Consider the following 8,728-nt stretch of genomic DNA (forward strand, 5'->3'; position numbering starts at 1 on the left):
TCTGAGAGTTTTATCTGACTCACAATATGTTCAAAACATTAGCTTAGCATAACTAATATCAATATAAAAACATTACTCAGTTTTATCTGGGACAGAGCAACCTTCATGTTCCCTCAGGATGTGACTTTTGTTGGGAAAACAAAACAACCCTGAGGTAATCGTACTCGTGACGAAGCCTGAGTCACTGTGATCCCATGTGGCATTCCTGCAGCGAGACATGGGATCATCTCCTCCACAGTCTGTAGGTGAGACGACTTATTACTGCACCATCCTGTACAGGCATGTTGTAAAGTGTTGTTTTTTAACACATAACTACAGGCACGAGTGTCAAAAACGTCCCCGACGTGAACGCTCATCACAGGAGCTTCTGGGATTTATCACCAGTCAGTGCGACTTGTGTACAGATGCTCAGCCAGATTCACAGCTGTTTACTGTCAGAGTCAGAGGCTGATGTCATGATATCAAGAGTGACTGAATCATTCATAGGAATGGTGGATGGAATGGATGAAGAGCTGGGGTTGTTATACTGCAGGTGATGAGTAATGGGAGGCCACGCCACACCACATCTCCAAACACAATGACAGACAAGGGGGAGGAAACACTAGGTAGAAATGAGGTCACAGGAGGCGCCATGACATCCTACATCATCCTGAGGATTCATATGTCAAAGGCTGAATAAATTAGAGCTGATGATTTATCTAATTATAGATTTATTTTTGCGGATTAATTTAATAGTTGGTCAACAGCCTAAGCAAGTTTGTAACACATGAATTACAGTGTTAACAACTGTAATTAACAAATCATTAGTCTGGACCACCCTTTATCTTCTCTCCACCTCTCTGTGCAAGACAATTGTCAGACAATGGGACCAGTATGAAATAGTGGCTGAAGCCAGGCCCTTTAGGACAATGGCTGTGCTGTTATTTTAGATATATTTACTTGTAAAAAGCTCACTCAAAGAAAGTTAGAGGCTCATTCACGTGTACGAGCGCATGCAGTGATAACAAATAACCGTTGTGGACATTTTTCCATTGCTTTTTTCTGGGTGGGGTTAAAGGTTACATGGTTAAAGAAGTCTGGAAGAAACTAATTTGCTTTGGCATCAAGATCTATACATGAAAAAGGAATGGATAACTTCAGGATTTCAAAAATACATTCCTCTCCCTGTCAAAAAATAAGGCAATAAAAGCCAAGGACCTAACCACTCTGAAGAAGAGGAAAGGGAGAATAAATCCAAGACAAACACTGAGTTTTGTGTTCAGAAAAGGAGCCTCATCCCCCTCACGAGACAGTAAATCCATGGAGAATCTGATATGTACAGTAGGTTACTATTAATAAATCTCTGCCTCCTGTGGGAAACAGGGAAAACAGATCTCTAGTAGTCTCACAAGCCGTGTCCTCCATCCTCCTCGTTTAACCCTCGTAATTCACACAGCCTTGTTTTCATTAAAGAGCGGCTGCAAGTCACGACCGACGCCGAGAAGAGGGAGTTCATTATTGGCAGGGATGCGTGGTCGGCACATGGCCCTTACATAAGTCTCAGCTCCCAGCTACCCACCCGCTCCCTTGTCAAACAAAAACATCTGGGGATGAAGAATCTAATTCACATTGACCTGAGAGAGGCAGAAACATGCCTGCTGTCTTACTGAGTGTTTACAAAGAACTCTTAGTGAAGTATGGTTTGAGGCATGTTTCTTTAACTGCTAATTGTAGATTTTGGGATCAAAATAACCTAACTGGCAGAATAAAGTCTAAACCATAGTTTCTGAGACTGAAAGTTCTCAGGCTTGCACACATGGCCATGACATTTTTGATCTTTGAAGATCAATGGATTGCCTGATTAGCCAACATCATCATACTTGGAGCTGCACTGCTAGAGTAGCTAACAATAGTCCGGAGCCATGCTAACAGGTATAATGTCTACCATGCCCACCATGTTAGTTTAGCATGTTTTCATGCTACAATGTGCCAGTTAGCACTATAAAGAAAGTGTAGCTGAAGCTAATGACAGATTTTGCTGGTATTTTATTATAAACCAAAGTACTGACTGCTGCTGATGTTAGGGTAGCTAACAAGACCAAGAGTCTACAGCCATGCTAGCAGGTATAATGTATGCCATGCATTAATTTAGCGTGTTATAAAAAGTATGTTATAAAACGTGCGAAACGTGTCACTTAGCACTAAGTACAGCAAATGCTAATAGAAATATTACAGGTTTTTGGTCATAAAACAAATTACTGACTGCTGCTAATGCTAGGGTATCTAAGAGTCTACAGCAATGCTAGCAGGTATAATGTCTATCATGTTCACCATAAGTTTCAGTGGTCTAGTGTGTTGCCCTGCTAAAATGCGCCACTTAGCACTAAGCATAGCTTATGCTAATGAGAAAAATTGGAGAAAAAACAAAGTAATGTGACAGCTGCTATTGCCAAGGTAGGTAGCAAGAGTCTACAGCCATGCTAACAGATGTAACATATAGCACATGTTAATTTAGCGTGTTATCATGCTAAAATGTGCCAATTAGCATTGTAAGTGTAGCTGATGCTAATGGAAAGTTTTGCAGGTATGTGGTCATGGTATGAGGTATGAGGAATAGTCAGGGGTTCACCAAAGTTACTGCAGTTCATCCTCTGTTGACCATGAATATTTGTATCAAATCCATCCAACAGTTTGAAAAGTCAGAGCATTACCAAACTCAGTAGGATTCATCCTCTGGGGAACATGAATATCTCTACAAAATGTGATGGCAATCCATGCTTTATACTGTGGCATTCCCAGGCCAAGTTGGATATACGTTTGCACTGGGGGTTTCCTCACAGCTGCATGTTTCCATTATACTCCCACACTGAACCATTGAGCAAAACAAATGCCCCCAAAACACCTCAACTGGCTCCTATCAACATCAAGAGGGAGCAGTTCTACTCCTTCATCCCTGGCATTGGATGGTATATTATCAGACCTTTCAATCATTTAGATCATAAACGGCGCCTCTAATTTGTCAGTAAAGCCAAAAACTGTAGCTGCAGTTTTCTCCAGAACAGCACTGTGTTTGTACAGCAATGTTTGTACAACAAATCCAATCTGTTTTCATATCCAAACTGGCTTTCAACACCATGTGTGGATATATTTTTAGCACGGTTATCCCCGACTGGGATGGGAACCCTGAGCCACAGTAGTGTAAGTGCCAACGTTGAACCCATATAGGAACATGGATGGCGACAGAGAGATTTCTATCAGGGTATTTTCCATTTGTTCTTCTTTGTGCCTTCTTAGAGGAAGTGCTGAAGAAGTTTCAAACAGCCATGAAGGGAAGCCAAGACGTGACAGCAGGAAACAACTTCCTGAGTCGGTTCAGGGATCCAACCAATACAGAGGAAGCAGAAAGTTTTGAGGAGCTGTACTTTGAGCAGCATAAAGGCAGGATCTCTTACGTAACTGGGTGGATTTATACATTCCATGTCAAACACTGGGGGCCCTCAGTAGGTAACGACTCCTGGGAAGGTGTGGAGGAGTCTGAAACCCAACTGGTGCTGCAGGCCAAACACAACAGAGCCCAGATCAACAGACTGAAGAACTGCCGCCTTTTTATGGAGAAGTATTAAAGGAGCTGTGAGAGAGCTGCCCTCTGTCCACGAAACTCCAAAAACAAAGCAGTTAAGCTGGATGTTTGTCCACTGACGCATCTTTAAAAAGCAGTAAATCCTTGGGAAAGTATTTGACTTCTCTGTTTTGTAAATTGGATGAAATGTTTGATTGGAAAAAACAGCACTGTCTGAATATGACTGTAGGCACAACCTTCGCTGCCTCCATCACACATTTTTAGTTTTGAAAAGACGTGAGTCCAAAGGTGGTAGAGATGGAAGTTAAAAGGTTTTTGATGGAGGAACAATTAATGTCACTTTTGGTATTTATGAGAACATCTGCAGGGTCAGAAAACTATGAAAAATTAACCTTCACAGTTTCTTGTTTCGTCCAGACAACAGTTCAAAAACCAAATAAAGCCAGTTTTCCTTGATAAATAACTTCAGTTGTTCATTTATTGTTAAAATTGTTGTCAGTTTTCTGTTGCATGACTAACCTATTACTTTAGAAACTGTTACAGCACCAAAGAACTGCTGTTTTTAAATAAAATCCTGAGTCTATGGAGCATCGAACCATCAAATCCAGACAGAAACTGGAAAAAGTCTGAATTTTGAACTGGAACTAAAGTATAAACTCCAGTCAGTTCATTAAAGATGTGATGAGGAGGATGTGGAAGTCATTACAGGATGTTTAAAGTTCATCTCATGATTTAAAGTTCCTTTTAAAAGTTTACTTGAGCCTTCACTGGATGAAAGAGAAAACTCTTTTTACAGAAAATCCAACCAGTCTGAACACTCTGCTCTGCTGGGGTCTGCTGTGTGTTTTGAGGCCTCCACCAGTGGCGCCGCGGCATTTGTTCTCTCTGAAGTCGTTCAGCATGTGGTTCAAGTTGAAGACTCTGGCCCTTCCTGAGGAGGAATGCTCATCAAAATAAACTCAGCCGGGTTCTCCTTCTTTTCTCCCTCCTGACAGCCGAAGAGCTCGATCAGGAGGCGGAGAGGGACGGTTCGCTGGGACAGAGGGTGTTGTTGTGTCAAGCTGCAGGAAAGCTGAACAAACAACAGCGTTTGTTCGTCACAAAACGCCGCGGTGATAAAAAAAGAGACGCGATGAGAGCTGAAAGCATTAACGCTGCTTTCACAGACAGGTGTTACGAAACAGGGCTTTTGTTTGCAGGCTACTCATGGAAACATCGACTTCTGGGGTTCAACCGCAAGTAATGAACTCCACCGAATAAATCTCCTGAAAAAGGATATGGACCAATCATGCAGCCACATTTGAGTAAACCACATTTATGCTGTTAGTAGGAGAACCACAGGCATAAAAACAAAGGCACACGAGGTCCTTATCTGGCCTCAGACTCAAATATTTTCCCCCACCAACTACAAAAAGAAGTTTTCTCTCTATTTTGACTGCGGCCCGAGACTATCTGAGGTATATCCGGCGCAACAATACCCCATTGTTTGCTTACAGGACGAACACAGAAACTGCTTTTGAGAGAAGCCAAGACTGCGCTCCCGGAGAAAACTCCCAGAGACGGCGGAGCGGTGTATCACAGGCAGATAACCTCAGAGAGCACAAGACCGGAGCTGCGTATGTGTCTGACAACTCGTTTTGATTCAGAGCGGAGCGGTTATCTTCTATGCCTGTGTGACGCACCTCCACCTCCTGCTGCTTTCTACGTGTCAACGCTGAATGAACCTGTTTTTTCCTGTTTACTTTTCAATAATAAATCACTGGAACGCAGCTTTGCTCTTGATGAATAATATGTGACATTAATATACAAATAAATGTCACTATTGCTGTTATTAATTTAAGCCTGGCACACAATAATTTACTGTTATTTCTGTGACTTCTACAGTTTATATGAGCTTTTAAATTTGCAAACATTTACACACATTGTATTAAAAATCTGCAGCCAAGTCCTCAGTTTCTGCTGTTTTACCTCAGTGACTATCTGGGATTTCATGCCAGAATACAAATGTTTATTTAGTTAATTTAATATTTTATGGATTTTTGCCTATTTCTGGATTTTAATTAACAAACAATGAACGCATCACACCAGGATTAATGCGCCTAGGTGGCTCATAATAATCTGGGATGACATTTATTCCCTTTGTGTCACCGATAAATCTTATTTACTTCTTGTTTACAGCATAAACTAGTTAACAAGACTAGGTCAAAACCTAGTACATGGCTGGAGAACTTTTAATTTGAAACAGATACAGGAAGTGGCGGCATTCGGCTGACCAATGGTGAAACATCATCAGAGGTTCATGTGCAGAGGGATGCACTGATCCACCTTTTCCTCTCCTAATTCAGTTTCAGGTACCACAACCATAACCCAGAGCCAGAATGAATACACACCAAAGACAGAAAAACCTAAACACGCCCTGAAATCTTGACTCTTCTGGCTGCATTTCCGACCACAACCAGAAACATTCAACCAGAGGAAGCAGCAAAATCTCTGCTTTTCAGCCAAGTGTGAAGTTACTCTTCACTCTTCGTCAGGAAATCAAGCTCCTGTGTTGCCAGAGCTTGTAATGTAATAATGACAATTCAACAAATTAGGTGAGCAGCAAAAACAAAGACGTGGACAAAAAGTAATATCATCGGCCAAACCTGTGTGACTGACAGGTGAGTCGCTGCCATAATTACTGATCATGTTAGGATCGAAGTCACAGCTACCTCTGGGAAATCTCAGACTTTTTTTTTCTTGTCTCTTGTCTCTTAATGGAGCTGCAGCATTTTGTCAGTGCACAGATATACGACCAGCAAGATAAACAAGTCAAAAACATGCAAATGTTTCCAATCTCTCAAACGTTCCCACACGATGTGAAACACTCAACATCAGCACAATAACCAAACCAAAATCATATTTTTTTAAAAAGAACATTATGAACTTATTACTGTAGGAGTAAAATGTTCTTGAGGTAAAATATCCAGCTGTGAGGAAACTGTGACTTCATGATCATAAATAAATCAAAGAGGGTCTGTAGTACGAAGGAAAGTTGGACCGGAGTTGTGACAGGAGGGGGGTTTGGTGGGTGATGGCAGAGGGGGGGAGACAAGGGGGAGGTTGGACTGTTGGGAAGTGGGTGTGTGAAGGGTTGGACCAGTTAAAACAGGAGTTTAAATATAGCTGGGCAGAACAGAACTCACTTGTTGTTTGTTGGTGTGAAAAAAGCAGCGCTGCTTCAACATGTCGGCTAATTTCAAACGCAAAGAAAAATCAATGAGCTTTATTCTTCGAGGCCTGTGCACGTGTACGAGTGGGACGAACATCTGGCATCACAAGTCACATCAGTTTTCGATTTGTAAAATGTAAAATACTGCTGCTTTGAAGTGCTTAAAATGACTTTTCCAAAACCGTCCTCCAGCTGGATGTGGCTGTTTCTCTCCCTCCAGCGTTTCACTCATATTTTACCCTGAACCATGTCTTTCAAAAATGAAAACTGAGAATATAAAACGTCTTATTCCAACTTTTTTTTTGCCCTTCCCTGTCCGTCTGTCCGGCTGGCACCGAACGCTTGAAAATATTTGAGGTCCAGGGTGCAATTTTCCATGAGAACAGCAGCAGACGGAGCATATGGGAGCCAGATCTGTTTGCAAATGGAGCAGTTCACTCGCTGTTTGTGTGTTTACTACAGGCGATTAACTTCAGAGTATTTTACAGCTCCTTCTTAAGCAGCTTGATTCGGTTAAAGGAAACAAACTTAATTTTCACACAGGGGTCCTCTGCAGGTCTGTGAAGCCTGAAAGCTACTGGAGGATGAATTCTTTTTTAGCATTTCCTGCTGTGGAGAAGTTCGGGAATGGGAAATATGTTCAAACTAAGCTCATTTAACATACAATTACACTCATGGGTACAGCTACAGATTCAGATTTGACGGCATCAAAGATGCCGAACATCAGCTATCAGCAGCTTCCATCAGAAAACTGCATTAGTCAACAAATTACTGCTGAATTACTGATTTGCTGACTGACTGATAAAAGATATAATCATGTTGTTCAGGCTGCAGCTTCAACATGTGATTCCCATTTGACTGCTGAGATACATAGAGCAGAGTGTTGTTGTTTTATATGTGCTGAACCGACTGCCTGGAGTGGAGAGGTCGTGACAGTGACATGAAGACTGTGTTAGCTCAGGTTTATTAGATTTGACATGTTCAGCTGATCTGTAATTTGATAGGAGCAGAACTGGGTGTAAATACCAGGGCTGTAGTCAACTGACGTCGTACCTGCTCTTGAACCAATCGATTGGTCGCGAGGGGAAAAAAAAAAGAAGTCTACTGGCAGATGGTGGAGTCGTCACAGCTGTGGCTGGATGTGACTGCAGTTATAAAACAACGTATGTTCACACTCAAGCTTCAAGCGTTAAACATGAATGTAAATGTTAAATAAGTTAGAAAATAATGGATTAATCACAGACGTCTACTCATGTAGCGCTTTTTTCCATAAGAGAGTAACACCAGCAACTGTCAGACCAATGAGAATTCAGTCGAACGAGAGCCTATCGACCAACTAATCGACCCGCTGACAGGGAAACTGCGACCACAGTGAATACAATAAATTAAAAATGCATTTTTAAAACAGCGGACAATTTAAAAAAATATAGAAATTGCACAACACTGTAGCTATTGATGCAAAATAAGAGATTTTTACAGTATGTCGTAGCAGTATATAAAGAAACAAACGCTGGTTTTAGCTGCAGAAAGTAAAGATTTGCTGCTGTTTTTGGTCATGTACAATAATAAATGAAGAACCTTTGAGTTTTGGAGACTTAAATATTTATCTTATCTTTTTTACTTGCAGAAACTGAACTGTCTAAACTACCAGTCTTAACTATAAGATGTATAACTGAGAGGTTTGACAAAAGGAAAAGCAAAAACCTGAGAAACCTGAGAGTTAGAAAGGTTCAGATCTGTAAGTAATCATATGCTGAGTGAATAAACCTGTTGTTATGTGGTTAAAAATATTTCTAGTTGGGTCTTGTGCTGTTATCAAATGTGAGTAGGAGTCCTAAGATCACAGAGGTGTGAGGTGGAGGGAGGGACGGGTGAGTCAAAGTCCTGAAAGTGACATGACGTCTGAGCGACATCAGTCCCTGTCTCAGAGGTAATGGAGACTGTAAATATCTGTTAAT

This window comes from Lates calcarifer, linkage group LG8 (assembly GCF_001640805.2).
Source record: "Lates calcarifer isolate ASB-BC8 linkage group LG8, TLL_Latcal_v3, whole genome shotgun sequence".
Taxonomy (NCBI): Eukaryota; Metazoa; Chordata; class Actinopteri; family Centropomidae; genus Lates; species Lates calcarifer.